This window comes from Pristiophorus japonicus, chromosome 16 (assembly GCF_044704955.1).
Source record: "Pristiophorus japonicus isolate sPriJap1 chromosome 16, sPriJap1.hap1, whole genome shotgun sequence".
In the NCBI taxonomy this organism is placed as follows: Eukaryota; Metazoa; Chordata; class Chondrichthyes; family Pristiophoridae; genus Pristiophorus; species Pristiophorus japonicus.
The window spans coordinates 62,900,710-62,916,677 of NC_091992.1; the positions used below are offsets into that span (position 1 = coordinate 62,900,710).

The 15,968-nt window shown below is 46.6% G+C and overlaps 1 long non-coding RNA gene across 1 annotated transcript; it reads right to left on the reverse strand.

The window, feature by feature from the left end:
- Positions 1–1,391: 1,391 nt before the first annotated feature.
- Positions 1,392–14,578, reverse strand: LOC139226548 (uncharacterized). The gene is made up of 3 exons (XR_011587284.1): positions 14,530–14,578; positions 1,744–1,828; positions 1,392–1,415 (listed from the first exon to the last, which is right to left on the reverse strand). It is a non-coding gene; the product is annotated as an uncharacterized lncRNA (long non-coding RNA).
- Between the last annotated feature and the right edge of the window lie 1,390 nt (positions 14,579–15,968).

Consider the following 15,968-nt stretch of genomic DNA (forward strand, 5'->3'; position numbering starts at 1 on the left):
ATCAATCAACTGGTCAGGTGGGCAGAACAGTGGCAAATGGAATTTGATCCGGAGAAGTGTGAGGTAATGCATTTGGGGAGGGCTAACAAGGAAAGTATACACATTAAATGGTAGGGCACTGAGAAGTGTAAAGGAACAAAGGGACCTTGGAGTGCTTGTCCACAGATCCCTGAAGGTAGCAGCCCAGATAGATAAGGTGGTTAAGAAGCCATACGGAATGCTTGCCTTTAATAGCCGAGCATTGAATACAAGAGCAGGTGGGTTATGCTTGCACTGTATAAAACACTGGTTTGGCCACAGCTGGAGTATTGTGTGCAGTAACCTGCAGGGCTACGGACCGAGAGCTGGAAAGTAGGATTCAGCTGGATAGCCTCTTGGTTGGCTGGCGCGGACACGATGGGCCGAAATGGCCTCTTTCCGTGCTGTAAACTTCTATGATTCCATGACATGAGAAAATACTTTTTATACAATAAGTGGTTAGGCTTGGGAATGCACTGACTGATAGGGTGCTGGAGCAGCCTTCAAAAAGGGAACTGGATAAATATTGGAAGAAGAGAAAATTGCAAGGATATGGAGAAAGAGCAGGGGGAGTGGGACTGACTAGGTTGCTCTTCGAAAGAGCTGGTGCAGACTTAATGGGCCGAATGGCTTCCTTCTGTGCTGTACCATGCCGTGATTCTATATATAATCTCACTTTCCACCCTCTCCTCATGGCGCTCCTCCAGTACTGCCAGTCTGACAGTCCACCATCGGCACAGTGTTCCTTTATTGCCCCTCCGACATTGCGCAACTCCCTCAGTACTGCCCCTCTGACAGTGCGGCGCTCCCTCAGTACTGCCCCTCCGACAGTGCGGCCCTCCCTCAGTAGTGCCCCACCGACAGTCCGGCACTCCCTCAGTACTGCCCCTCTGACAGTGCGGCACTCCCTCAGTACCGCCCCTCTGACAGTGCGGCGCTCCCTCAGTACCGCCTCGCCGACAGTGCGGCACTCCCTCAGTATTGCACCACCGACAGTGCGGCGCTCCCTCAGTATAGTCCCTACGACAGTGTGGTGCTCCCTCAGTACTGCCCCTCCGACAGTGCGGCACTCCCTCAGTACTTCCCCTCCAACAGTGCAGCATTGCCTTTACACTGACACTGGGAGTGTTGGCATGGATTGTGGAGCTCGAGTTTCTGGTGTGAGGTTTGAACTCACAACCTTCTGATGCAAAGGTGAGTGTGCTATCCACCGAGCCAATGCTGACACATGGAACCCACAAGGAACCCTTGAGCTTGAGACTTGCATGGGATCTTGCTATTCAGTACTCACCTCACCAAACACTTGTTGGCAATAATCAGAATCAGCAGAATAGTAGCCAGACAGCAGACACGGGGTTCCATTAACATGCCTCCTCACAGGCTTCCCGTATGTGTATCTGTAAAATATTCAACACACGGGTTAGATACAGAGTAAAACTCCCTCTAACCTTCCTGGCAAACATTCCCAGGGCAGGTACAGCACAGGGTTAGATACAGAGTAAAGCTCCCTCTACACTATCCCATCAAACACTCCCAGGGCAGGTACAGCACAGGGTTAGATACAGAGTAAAGCTCCCTCTACACTGCCCCATCAAACATTCTCAGGGCAGGTACAGCACAGGGTTAGATACAGAGTAAAGCTCCCTCTACACTATCCCATCAAACACTCCCAGGGCAGGTACAGAATGAGTTAGATTCAGAATTTGAAGAAGGAACAGCTTTTACCTGCCACACACTTTGACGTGAATCGTGGGGTCGACAATTGTGATCAATTCTGGAAGCTCCACCTTCAGTTCGTATGTGGGTAAAACTGAAATAAAAAGGGAGATTATATATTCAGGCAAACTCGACTGCCAATATTCTAACTCGGGCTAAGTCTGTTTAACACATCACCCCTAAAGCTCGTTGACCTACATTGGCTCCTGGTTTGGCAACGCCTCACTTTTAAAATTATCCTCCTTGTGTTCAATTCCCTCCATGGCCTTTTTTGGAATTCCAGGAACTAGGAACTAAATTAAAGAACAGGACCTCAAGGGTTATAATTCCTGGATTATTACCTGAGCCACGTGCAAATTGGCGCAAGGATAAGCTGATTAGGGAAGCGAACATATGGCTGGTGTTGTGAATGTTTAAAAATGTATAGAGACATTGAAGTTGAGAATGTGGGAATTGTATAGGGACAGTATAAACTAACAAAGAATTCATGGAGGAATATCCATGACATCTCAGACTCGAGACTGCGAAATGTTACAACACTAACACATATTGAAACAAAACCCAGCTTGCAGAAAAACCTCAAGGTCTTATTAAATCATGTTATTAACCTGAAACATTAACAGAAGGTCTTTGTTTAAAATCAGACCATACTTAGGTCGGCTTATGAGTGGACAAAGGGAAAGAGGGATCAAAAGGGATAGGCTGGACTAGGAAGTCACTCTAGCCCTATCTTGTTATCTTTTGCCGAAAATGAATAACCGTCGTGCCTTTACAATGTAACGTCACTTTGTCCGTAGGAAGTGGGTGCGTTCTATCAGAGTTGCATTCCTTCTGTCTGATAAGGACCCCGATCGGGATTTGCTTTTTAAATAAAAGCTTGCTTTGTTTAAAGCACAAACGGTATTCGTTTCAGTAATTTTGCTGAACCAGATTGAGGTAAAAGAATCCAGATATCAACATTTGGTGTCAGAAGTGGGATCTCAACGAACGACTGCCGAAAACTTGCGAATTAAGAGCCAGACTAGCCTTGGACGAGACGAGGGGAAAGTGGCCACTGGAGTGAGTATGATTTCAATACTGCTCCAGTTTCCCCCGGTTTCAAATGTCTGAGGAAAGTTTAGCCACTCGCTGGTTCTCAGGTAGTGTCTGAACGAGATTCAGGACAATCTGGTGAATACCTTTCAAACTTAGAATAGGGATAGAGATAGGGAAATTGCGCGGTGACGCAAACCAAGCGGCGACTTGGAAAGATAGGTTAGAATAGGTAAGTCTTGCGCGATGACGCAAACCAAGCGGTGACTTGGAAAGATAGGTTAGAATAGGTAAGTCTGCCTGGGTTCGAGGCCCAGTGTCTGTGTGGGTTCGAGGCCCAAGTAGATCCGTGCGGCGACACGGAAAGTAGGGATAGTTAGAGCTAGATAGCGATAGATGATCAATCATGGATCCAAAAATTAATAGGAAAGAAAAGAGACTCTTGTGAACGTTTGTTTTAAATGAGAAATGCTTGTGTGACTTTTACTGTGTAAAAAAAAAAGCCCGGGAGTTGTGGTTTGTTTTAGCTCCACCCACTTTTTCCAACAGAATGAAAGTTTTTTTTAACCCTTCGTAGTGTTGTCCTGTATGTGGGAAGTTTAAGAGTGTGAACCTTATTGAATTACGTATATTCGGATGATAAGTTACGGAGCCAGGAAATGCACAAAGGATAGGTTTGTTGAGTAAAAAAAAAAAGAAAAAAATACATGGTCCCGGTGGTTAAAAAAGGATTTGACATGCTCACTTACTTGTCGAAAGAAAACATTCAGAGAAGGCACAGCAAAACAACTGAGATGGATTCAAAAGGATTCAAAAAAAACTATTATATTAAATAACACGACCTTGAGGCTGGAACAATTGAGATAACGAAAAGCAGTCCACAGCCTACGTGCCAGACTTCTCTCTAGTTATGGAAAAGACAAAAAAAAAAGTAACGTACTAAATAGGTGCTGAAAAAAAAAAATGTTCTGAGATTTTAAATAATGAGAAAAATTCCACTGCAGTCTTAAAAAAAAATCACTCCTGTCCAGTTGGCAGAAAAACTCCATTAAATTAGGGCTTTCATTGACAGAAGGAGGACATATTAAAAACCGTAGACGTCTTAAAGAAAGAGTGCACGCACGAGAAACGTACTCAGAGTTCCACTGGGACCTCTGAGAAATGTATCGATAGACTACGTAGTTAAAATGGTTGGCTTTGCATTGACCGAGGCTGATGACGAAATTGAATTTCAGTAAACAAATTTGTGGTCTCGTTTTAAATCAATTAAAATATATATCTTTGGCAAGTACTTGAATAAGAAGTTAAAAAAATATTGGAGTTTAATCAAATGCTGCCTTTCCTGATGAAAAGATTTTTTTTTCAGATGGTTACGTTAAATCACGTAATGACATCAGGTCTTCTTACAAACCTGTAAAGGAGTTAACCCTTTCCATTGAAAGCCGTTTCATACTGAACATTATCAATTTGGATTTCTTAATAGAAAAAAGACTCACCTAACAGAGGAATGGTGCGATAGTCAGAATAAAAATAAAAACAGAACTAGCTTATGTAATAATACTTGCCTGATACAATAAAGAAATAGATACTCAAACAAAACAAATTGAAGAGTTAAAAGGCTAAGATAAATAAGCTGAAAGGGATCCACAAACCCAACTTAACCCTGACCTCCGATTTCACGGAGTGACCTCAACATGCATGGATATAATGCAGAATCAAGGGACCTGTGGGCCCTGGTAAAGCAAACCCTGAGCCCAACTGAGCATGCCCGATTTCTAACTCACCTAGGACGTGCTACTCATGATGCATTGGTGGTTGCTCACCTGAACGATGTCCAGGATCGCCTTAACGCTATCTTTAATGCTCTCACCACGACCCTTCAGAAGCCCATCAGTATGGAGCCGCCTCGGGTGGAAGGACCAAAACCTGACCCAAAGGGATACCAGATGGAACCGCAGTATTGCGTGCAGGGTTGGGTGGATAAACGGGGATACGGTTATATCAAACACCCAAATGGCCCGGGCCCTGCTAATTACGGACCGCCCTACTGTCCCCAGCCTGGTATGGGAAGAGGTCGGGGCTGGGAAAGACGAGATGGATGCTTTATTTGTGGGCAAGAAGGACATTGGAATAGAAATTGTCCCTCCCGTCAGCACGAAAAAGGAAGAGGAGGAAAAGGAGAGGGGCAAGGGGGGAGAGGACGGGGATCTTACACTAACTTCTCCCAGAACAACCCCTTTGGCCAACCGTCCCCCGATTCGTATTGACTACGCAGCTTGATTGTGCAGGGACCCTCCCCGGATGACGAACCGATGATATTGTTAAAAATTCGGAATGAGTGGCAACCCTTCTTGATAGATACGGGAGCCTTCATGTACAATCAAAGCTTAAACTCCCCGCCTTCACTGAAACACAGGGACTGTCAGGATTCCTGGGACAAGTCTCTACATTCCCGGTGTCAGAACCGGTTAAAATGGGTTACCAGGAAGAATCGGTGGAACATCGATTTGCTATCACAACCAATCTGGACTGTAACTTGATGGCTAGAGACCTCCTCTGCAAATTCCAGTTGCATTTGGAGTGTGGAGATGATGGGATTATTGTAAAACAGGGAACCCTTAAGCGGCAGTATTATACCACTAGAACCCCTCAGTGGTGGTCTCTGGACCTGCCGCAGGCACCCTATCACGTGACCCTAGCATACGATCCCAGTGGAAAGAATCAGGACCTGCAGAACTTTTATCAGGATCACGAAGGGGAAGTGAAGGAAATTCTATTAAGGGCTAAAGTGACTGGACCGGAAGGGAAGGCAGATTTTGTGGAAATGGACAGCCCCCAACGGTGGCACCACATATTACTCAAAGTATTACCTCCCCACCACGCTAAAGATTTGGAAGTTATGGTGCGCCAGGCTATAGACGAGGCTGACCCTACCAGCCGGGATGTGCAAATTCCACGGGGACCCCGAGAAGGTCTTAACGACTCTGCAGCATCATACTGGCTCTGGCATACCTGACTATGTGGATCCTCATGTGTGGGCAGAGGACCCCTCCCAAGTGGGTTATACTCCCATTGATCCGATTGAGATCCCAGTGCAGGGCAATGTGGACTGGCCCTCTATCCGACAGAACCCAGGCAATCCTTCGGCACTGTACTGCAATTAATCCGGCTTGTTTTCTTACTGAGCCACCCCAAGATGAGGAAGAACCCAGTCATGATTGTTTATCTTTAATTTAAGAGGCCACATCAGTCAGGGAAGATTTTGTTGATGTACCAACTGAAGATCCAGACTGTATTATGTATGTTGACGGAAGTTCTTCTCTTAATCCAGAAGGTACACGAATCTCAGGATACGCCATAGTAAACCAGGAGAATCAGGTCTTGGAATCTGCCGCTTTTGAAACCGCCTATTCTGCCCAACAAGCTGAACTATTCGCCCTCACCCGAGCCTGTATCTTGGCCAAAGACCTCAAAGTCAATATCTATACCGACTCAAGGTATGCCTTTGGGGTGGCCCATGATCTGATTTGTTGCAAGCCCTCATGCTCCCCAAGCACATTGCCATTGTTAAATGTACCGCCCACACCACCGGAAAATCCCCGGTTGATATAGGGAACCACTGTGCTGACAAAGAGGCTAAACAGGCCTCTCGTGACCAACAGATGGTAGTGCCCAAAATGATGAGTCAGACTAAAAATCCTGCGAAGGATAAGTTAGCCTCGGAAAAACCAATGCCAACCATCCAAGATGTTATAAAAGCACAGGAGGACGCTACTGAAAAAGATAAACTGTTGTGGAAATATTATGGATGTACTTATGACAATGTTTCTAAACTCTGGACCACTCCCGCGGAACAGACTTGCATATCTGACGAGTTGGCTCTATGGGTTATTGAATGTATGCATTTTGCTACTCATTGTGGAGCAAGGAACACGAGTGATACACTTTTGGCTACTTGGTGGCACCCTAGACTCCAGGCGCTCGCCCAGAACATCAGTAGTCATTGCCTGGTTTGCCAGCAACATAATCCAGGGAAGGGAGTCCCCTGTGATGGGGTAAAATGCCCCTACCTGAAGGTCCCTTTGAGACATTTCAGTTGGACTACATTGAGTTGCAAAAAGTTCAGTGTTACAAATATGTGTTAGTAATAGTAGATGTGTTTAGCAGATGGATTGAAGCCTACCCTACCCTGGACAATAAGGCTCAAACTGTTGTTAAGGTGTTAATGAGGGAAATTGTTCCTAGATATGGTATCTAAGCTCGACTGATGACCACCTATGTTCTTTCTCTGACTCACGCTCTGCGACTAGCTCACAACCAGGTTCAAGATGCTCACCTCGACCTCCCAGTTTTACCCGAATTGTCCCTCGTGGCACCAGGGAAGTATGGATTCGGAAGGGATTAGAGCCACAATGGGAGGGGCCTTTTCAGGTGTTACTCACTACCCCCACTGCAGCCAAGGTTGAGGGGAAAAGTGCCTGGGTTCACCTGCACCACTGCAAGCTCACCACCCTCTAACGAACCTATTTTACTGGTTATTCTAATTCCTGTTTCTGTTCCAGACTTCCTCTTCTCCATAGCTGAACAAGGCCGTTGGCATCCTAATTGGAACGTGGACCAGTTTGAACTTTTACCCGTAGTGATAGACAGCCAGCTACACTGACGGTGACCTCAGAAGAGAGACGGGAAAACTGAACTCTTTTAATCAGCAAAATAATTGGACTATTTATCTGAATCCTGAGCCATAAGATGAAACTGTGTCTGTATGCCACAGTCTGTATAATAGTGTTGATATATGACAGTTTCGGCGCATGGGAGGGGAGACAGAGACGAGAGCTCCATGTAAACACCTTTTTGTACATGTCTTATGTTAATGCTCAAAATGGGAACTTTTCTAGATGTTGGGTGTGTTCACATTCCCTATACATTCCAAAGAGGGAATTCCTTTGCGTCCCGTTCCACCACTGAGACTGTCAGATGGATTCAGAGCCAAACTATCACGAGAGGAGGGGGGCCAATACAATACTGCTGAAGCTCTGGAGGGCATCACAGCTGAAATGGTAGCAATAAGGACCGTAGCTTACAAAACCGAATGGCCCTCGATTACCTGTTAGCTGAGAAAGGGGGAACGTGTGCCCTGATAGGGTCTGAATGTTGCACTTACATTCCTGATAGTTCAGAAAACATAACCAATCTCGCTGATCACATAAGAAGGGAGGTGAAGAAGTTATCCACACCAGCAGAAGGATCTAGCTGGTTTGATTGGCTATCAGATGGATCTTGGAGATCATATCTCATTGTTGGTTGCCTTAAACTTTGTTGTAAAGTAATGATGGCAAGGTTAGCAAACCCTCTTGTGGTCAAGGGCTCCCGAGTTATGATCCAACGAAGTAAAGAACTACTCGACAATAACAACAATATGGATCAGGAAAGAGAGTGCGAACGGCTGAATGCGATACTCCTGGAATAGTCACCAGGGTTGTCATGGAATGATAAAAGGGGGGAATGTGAATGTTTAAAAATGTATAGAGAAATTGAAGTTGAGAACGTGGAAATTGTATAGGGACAGTATAAGCTAACAAAGAATTCATGGAGGAATAGCCATGACATCTCAGACTCGAGACTGCGAAATGTTACAACACTAACACATATTGAAACAAAACCCACAGCTTGCAGAAAAACCTCAAGGTCTTATTAAATCATGTTATTAACCTGAAACATTAACAGAAGGTCTTTGTTTAAAATCAGACCATACTTAGGTCGGCTTATGAGTGGACAAAGGGAAAGAGGGATCAAAAGGGATAGGCTGGACTAGGATGTCACTCTAGCCCTATCTTGTTATCTTTTGCCGAAAATGTATAACAGTCGTGCCTTTACAATGTAACGTCACTTTGTCCGTAGGAAGTGGGTGCGTTCTATCAGAGTTGCATTCCTTCTGTCTGATAAGGTCCCCGATCGGGATTTGCTTTTTAAATAAAAGCTTGCTTTGTTTAAAGCACAAACGGTATTCGTTTCAGTAATTTTGCTGAACCAGGTTGAGGTAAAAGAATCCAGAAATCAACAGTGTGAGCAAGAGGGGTTCCATTTCATGGGGCACTGGCCCCAGTATTGGGACAGGAAGGAACTGTACCATTGGGACGGGCTCCACCTGAACCAGTCTGGGACCTGGGTCTTCGCGGAAAGGGTAAATAGGGCGGTCGCAGGGACTTTAAACCAGTAAATGGGGTGGAGGGCTCAGGTGGAAATGGTAGTTCAAAAACAAACGCAAGGGAAGAGAGCAGAGTAAGAGTCAGAAATTGTGCTTTAGGCACTATATGTAGAGGGAAAACTGAAAAATGTAAAGTGATTAAACCAGGCGAGAGAAACAAGAAACGTGAGAAAAACATTACAGCTGAGAGACAGGCTAGGGTGTGTGGCCCAAATAAATGTTCTTTATACAAACACACAGAGTATAAGGAATACATTGAATGAACTGCAGGCGCAAGTTCAACTTGGAGTGTATGACATGGTCGTCATTATTGAGACATGGCTGCAAGATGGTGAGGACTGGGAACTAAATATATCCGGTTATAAGATCTACAGAACAGATGGGGAAATGGTAGAGGGAGAGGGATAGCCTTAATGATTAAGGATGAAATCATTTCAATGATAAGAGAGGATATAACGAGAGGTAAGCAGGCACTGGAGACTTTATGGGGAGAATAAAGAAATAGGAAAGGAGTTAAGACTGTAGTGGGAGTTGTGTATCGGCCCCCTGAGAGCAGCTGTGAAGTGTAAGATTGTATAAATGCAGAGATTAGAGAAGCGTGTCGTAAAGGCAGAGTGGTTTTAATGGGGGATTCTAACATTCATATAGATTGGGATAAGCTGTCAGAAAGGCAGTGAATTTCTTGAGTGTGTCCAGGATAGTTTTCGACAACAATATGTCCGAGAGGCAACAAGGGGGCATGGCATGTTAGATTGAGTAATGAGCCAGATTTAGTTAACAGCCTAACTGTGTGTGAACATTTATCCAATAACGGTCATAACATGATCGTGTTCAACGTAACGTTTGAAAGGGAGAAACGTGAAACAGCCACTGAGATTCTAGATCAGAGAGCGGAGCCATTACCACCCGTTTACAACAGCCATGCGGCGGAATCCCATATCCGCCGTTTTGTGGTCAATTGGCCGCCCCGACCCAAATTCAGGTCGGGGATTTTTCGGCATGGACCCGATTCCACCCCGATGCTGATGACTGCCGCAAGCGTGTCACCAGAACGTGCACCATCACCCTCCCTCGCCCCCGCCCTCCCTCCCTCACCCCCCGCCCTCCCTCCCTCGCCCCCCGCCCGCTCTCCCTCGCCCCCCGCCCTCCCTCCCTCACACCCACCCTCTCTCCCTCACCTGCAAAATAAACCACCCGAAATTTAGCTGAAAAAATCGATGCCCTGCCGCGCGGTGCCCCCGACAGCTTTCTCCATCAGTGCACCTTATCCACAGTGTCTGCGGCCCACCAGCGCGGCAGACCTTCAAAGGGAGGTCCCACTGCCCCGACCGCCATGTTGTTATTTTTGCCGGCCGACTTCCCGATCAGCCAGCAAGATAGTGCCGCCGCCGTCAGGCAGCCTGGCACTGCACCCCCACCCCCCCCCCCGCCTCATGGGTGCCAGGCCGCTGGCCCGGCCCAAACCCTCCCTGGTGGGCCCAATGGCCAAAGATTTAAAATGCCCGATTCTCTCTTCTTTTAGCGGAGGGGAGAGAGCGTGGTGACCCACACTGCCATCACCATCGCCCCGCCACTGATTGACAGCAGCGGAGTCCCAGTCCCGACCCAAATTCAGCCCCTCATCCTCCCTCTCTGTCGACTCCCGCCCCACTATGACCCATTTCCAGTCCAACATCAAAAAAAAAACCCTAATCAACAGAGAGGCCGCCTCACCGATCCCAGCAGGAAAAACTTTCAGAAAAGGGCAGGTGTGCCAGCTTTCTTGCGGTTGTGAATTTCAGCCCCAGAGACTGCCCACAGTAAACTGGGCAAATCTGCTCATGGGGAAAATGACAGGAGGTCAGTGGGATGTGTTCAAAAGGGAACTGAATGTGATACAGAACTGGTTTATACCCCTGAGGTGGCAAGAGCTCTACCTGCCCAAAAACAACCATGGACGACTAAAGAGTGAGGGACAGCATAAAACTCAAAGAAAAAGCAGACAGAAATAGCTCAGATCCTGGTGAATGGGAAAGGTACAAAGAGCAGCAAAGGCTCACAATACAGACAGTAAGATCTATAAACAGGAAGTATGAACGGAAACTTGCAAGGGATATCAAAATCAACACAAACTTTTTTTACAATTATGTTAGGAAAAGGAGGTTGGTCAGGAGCAATGTGGGCCCCTTGAAAACTGATAATGGTGATATTGTCAATGAAAATAAGGAAATGGCGGGCATGTTGAATAATTACTTTACAAGAGAAATGTCAAGACTCTCGAGCAGAATAAAGTTTGGGGTAAAAATAAGCAGAGTGGGTCAGGAAGGGACAGAGAGACAAAGGTAAAAAGGTATCAATGACTAAAGGGACATCAGGGAAAAATAGAAATAAGTCAAAGCTGAAGACATGATATCTGAATGCCGAAGCATACGCAACAAAATAGATGGATTAATAGCGCATATAGAAATTAACATAGCCATTACGGAGATGGGCAAAATGGAAAAAGAAGGGTAGCCCTAATAATAAAGGATGGGATACAGACAGCAGAGCAAAAGGATCTTAGATCCAAAAATCAAGAAGTAGAATCAGTTTGGGTGGAACTAAGAAACAGCAAGGGGCAGAAAACATTGGTGGGATTTGGTTGTTGACCCCCAAACAGTAGTGGTAATGTAGGGCACAGTATACATCAGGGAATTAAAGGCGCATGTAACAAGGGTAATACAGTAATCATGGCAGCAGATTAGGAAAAGGGGAGGTGCAACGAGACCTGGGTGTCATGGTTCATCAGTCATTGAAAGTTGGCATGCAGATACAGCAGGCGGTGAAGAAGGCAAATGGTATGTTGGCTTTCATAGTTAGAGGATTTGATTATAGGAGCAGGGAGGTCTGACTGCAGTTGTACAGGGCCTTGGTGACATATAGACTGGGCAAAGCAACTACGCAGTAATAGTGTGGAGGACGAATTCATGGACTGCATACAGGATAGTTTTCTAGATCAGTATGTTGAGGAACCAACTTGGGAACAGGCTATTTTAGATCTAGTATCGTGCAATGAGAAAGGGTTAATTAATAACCTTGTAGTAAAGTGGCATTTAGGGAAGAGTGACCATAATATGATAGAAATTTATATTGAGTTTGAAAGTGATTTAGTTAAATCCGAAACTAGGGCCTTACATAGAATTACATAGAAAATAGGTACAGGAGTAGGCCATTCCACCCTTCGAGCCTGCACCACCATTCAATAAGATCATGGCTGATCATTCATTCAGCACCCCTTTCCTGCTTTCTCCCCATACTCCTTAATCCCTTTAGCAGTAAGGCCCATAGCTAACTCTCTCTTGAATATATCCAATGAACTGGCATCAACAACTCTCTGCGGCAGAGAATTTCACAGGTTAACAACTCCCTGAGTGAAGTTGTTTCTCCTCATCTCAGTCCTAAATGGCTTACCCCCTTATCCTTAGACTATGTCCCTTGGTTCTGGACTTCCTCAACATCGGGAACATTCTTTCTGCATCTAACCTGTCCAGTGCCGTCAGAATTTTATATGTTTTTAGGAGATCCCCTCTCACCCTTCTAAACTCCAGTGAATACAGGCCCAGTTGATCCAGTCTCTCCTCATATGTCAGTCCTGCCATCCGGGAATCAGTCTGGTGAACCTTCGCTGCACTCCCTCAATAGCAAGAACGTCCATCCTCAGATTAGGAGACCAAAACTGAACACAATATTCCAGGTGAGGCCTCACCAAGGCCCTGTACAACTGCAGTCAGACCTCCCTGCTCCTATAATCAAATCCTCTAACTATGAAAGCCAACATACCATTTGCCTTCTTCACCGCCTGCTGTATCTGCATGCCAACTTTCAATGACTGATGAACCATGACACCCAGGTCTCGTTGCACCTCCCCTTTTCCTAATCTGCTGCCATTAAGAAAATATTCTGCCTTCGTGCTTTTGCCACCAAAGTGGATAACCTCACATTTATCCACATTATACTGCATCTGCCATGCGTTTGCCCACTCACCTAACCTGTCCAAGTCATCCTGCAGCCTTTTAATGTCCTCCTCACAGCTCACACCGCCACCCAGCTTAGTGTCATCTGCAAACTTGGAGATATTACACTCAATTCCCTCATCCAAAAGATTAATGTATATTGTAAATAGCTGGGGTCCCAGCACTGAGCCCTGCGGCACCCCACTAGTCACTGCCTGCCATTCTGAAAAGGACCCGTTTATCCCGACTCTCTGCTTCCTGTCTGCCAACCAGTTCTCTATCCACGTCAGTACATTACGGCCAATACCATATGCTTTAATTTTGCACACCAATCTCGTGTGGGACCTTGTCAAAAGCCTTTTGAAAGTCTAAATACACCACATCCACTGGTTCTCCCTTGTCCATTCTACCAGTTACATCCTCAAAAAATTCTAGAAGATTTGTCAAGCAGGATTTCCCTTTCATAAATCCATGCTGACTTGGACCAATCCCATCACTGCTTTCCAAATGTGCTGCTATTTCATCCTTAATAATTGATTCCAACATTTTCCCCACTACTGATGTCAGGCTAACCAGTCTATAATTACCCATTTTCTCTCTCCCTCCTTTCTTAAAAAGTGGTGTTACATTAGATACCCTCCAGTCCATAGGAACTGATCCAGAGTCGATAGACTGTTGGAAAATGATCACCAATGCATCCATTATTTCTAGGGTTACTTCCTTAAGTACTCTGCGATGCAGACTATCAGGCCCCGGGGATTTATCGGCCTTCAATCCCATCAATTTCCTTAACACAATTTCCCACCTAATAAGGATTTCCTTCAGTTCCTCCTTCCCACTCGACCCTCGGTTCCCTAGTATTTCCGGAAGGTTATTCGTGTCTTCCTTCGTGAAGACAGAACCAAAGTATTTGTTTAATGGTCCACCATTTCTTTGCTCCCCATCATAAATTCACCTGAATCTGACTGCAAGGGACCTACGTTTGTCTTCACTAATCTTTTTCTCTTCACATATCTATAGAAGCTTGTACAGTCAGTTTTTATGTTGCCAGCCAGCTTCCTCTCATACTTTATTTTCCCCCTCCTAATTAAACCCTTTGTCCTCCTCTGCTGTATTACAAAATTCTCCCAGTCCTCATTGAATGGTTGAGCAGGCTCGAGGGGCTCAATGGCCACCTCCTGTTCCTATGTTCCTCTCCCTCTACATCGCCCCACGATCTCTAAAACTTCCTCCAGCCCGACAACCTTTCAAGATCTCTGCGCTCCTGCAATTCTGGCCTCTTGCGCATTGCCCCGATTTTAAATCGCTCCACCATTGGCGGCCGTGCCTTCAGCTACCTGGGTCCCCAACATCTGGAATTCTCTCCCAACACCTCTCTCCTCCTTTAAGACGCTTCTTAAAAAGCTATGTCTTTGACCAAGCTCTGGTTCACTTTATGTGGCTCGGTGTCAAATATTGTCTGACTGACTGACGTTCTTGTGAAGTGCCTTGGGCAGTTTTACTAGATTAAACGGAGCAATATAAATGCGAGGTGTTGTTGGGGAGAACAGGAGTCTCTCAGGACCAGACCCCAAGGAGCCTTACCGTATTCCCTCACACTGAATACGTGATGCACATTCTCCTGACTCTTCTCCACCTGGATTCTGTACGACACCTTGAATGGTTCAGGCATCAGGTCAAAGGTCAGGTCCACGATGCCTTGCCTTGGCTCCACATCCTTCCATTGCCCTATGCGGTTCCTCTGAGGGTCCTGAGGGAGTAAATGATCCAAATGATTCATTCTCTCCTTCCATCGCTCTGTTTCTCTCTCTCCTTCTCTGCCACTCGCAAACAGAGAGAGAGAGAGAGCGAGAGAGAACACAAGAGAGAGAGAGACGAGTCCTCCACCCACTCTGTTTGGGACTCGATCTGACCCCAGAGGGTCAGAGATCAATGCTTGACCCAATGCCCCACTCGAGGTAAGCCACCCACTCGCAGAAGGCCGTGAGCGTACCGGTGGACACCACGTGCTCCATCTCCAGGGACGCCCTGGCTCCGACGTAACCGCGGACGAGAGGCAGGTCAGTGCTCCATCAGAGGTAAGCCACCCGCTGTCTCTGGGACTGGGCCTGACCAGGTTAAATATAGTATCAATGTACAAAACAATCATCATAGAAGGAACCTAACTAAACCAGGGGTGCTGAGGGCAGTTTTAGCCTTCCCCACACACTCATTCCCGGGTGATAACTGGCTAACTTAGCACAGGCCGGTGACGGAGCCTGGGCCTTTCCTGCTCTGTGTGTGGGGGGCTCAGCACCACTCTGGACGAAGGGGGTTTTGAACGGTGTCCAACCTGACTTTAGGATTTGAGGAGAGTTTCCGTTAGGACCTTGAGTTGGAAAATGAGACTCACCCACATGGTGACCAGCAGATACTGGAAAAGAAAGAGACAAGAGGACGGGTTAGTGGGGCGGCTCAGTGCACACCAGAGCAACAACTAACAGTTTCAACAGGAGGGGAGGAGGGATACTGGGGAGTGATGGGTGCAGGCGCAGCAGAGCCCGAGGGGAGGGGTGGAGAGGTTTCAGAGGGAGGGGAGCAAAGGGACAGTTCCAGATTTGGGGGAGGGGGGGGAGGGCAAGAAGGGAGGTCCCATTAGGGACAGGGGTACTGAGGGGGAGAGGGTGGGAGGGAGAGAGAGAGATGGTGCGAGGGACAGAGGGAGGCGGGAGAGAGGGGGAGAGAGAGAGACAGAGAGATAGATAGATAGAGTGGGAGGGACAGAGAGAGAGAGGGAGGGAGAGGAAGATTGTGAGGGAGATGGAAGGAGGTAGAGAGAGAGAGAGAGGGTGGGAGAGCGTGAGGGTGTGAGGGAGAGAGGGTGGGAGGGTGAGAGGGAGGGAGGGAGGCAGAGAGGGTGAGAGAGAGAGAGAGAGAGAATGAGAGAGAGAGAGGGGTACGGGAGGGAGGGGTGAGTGGGATAGGAGGGGATAGAGGGTGAGAGAGACGATAGATCGAGAGATAGGCACCTTTTCATGAACAGG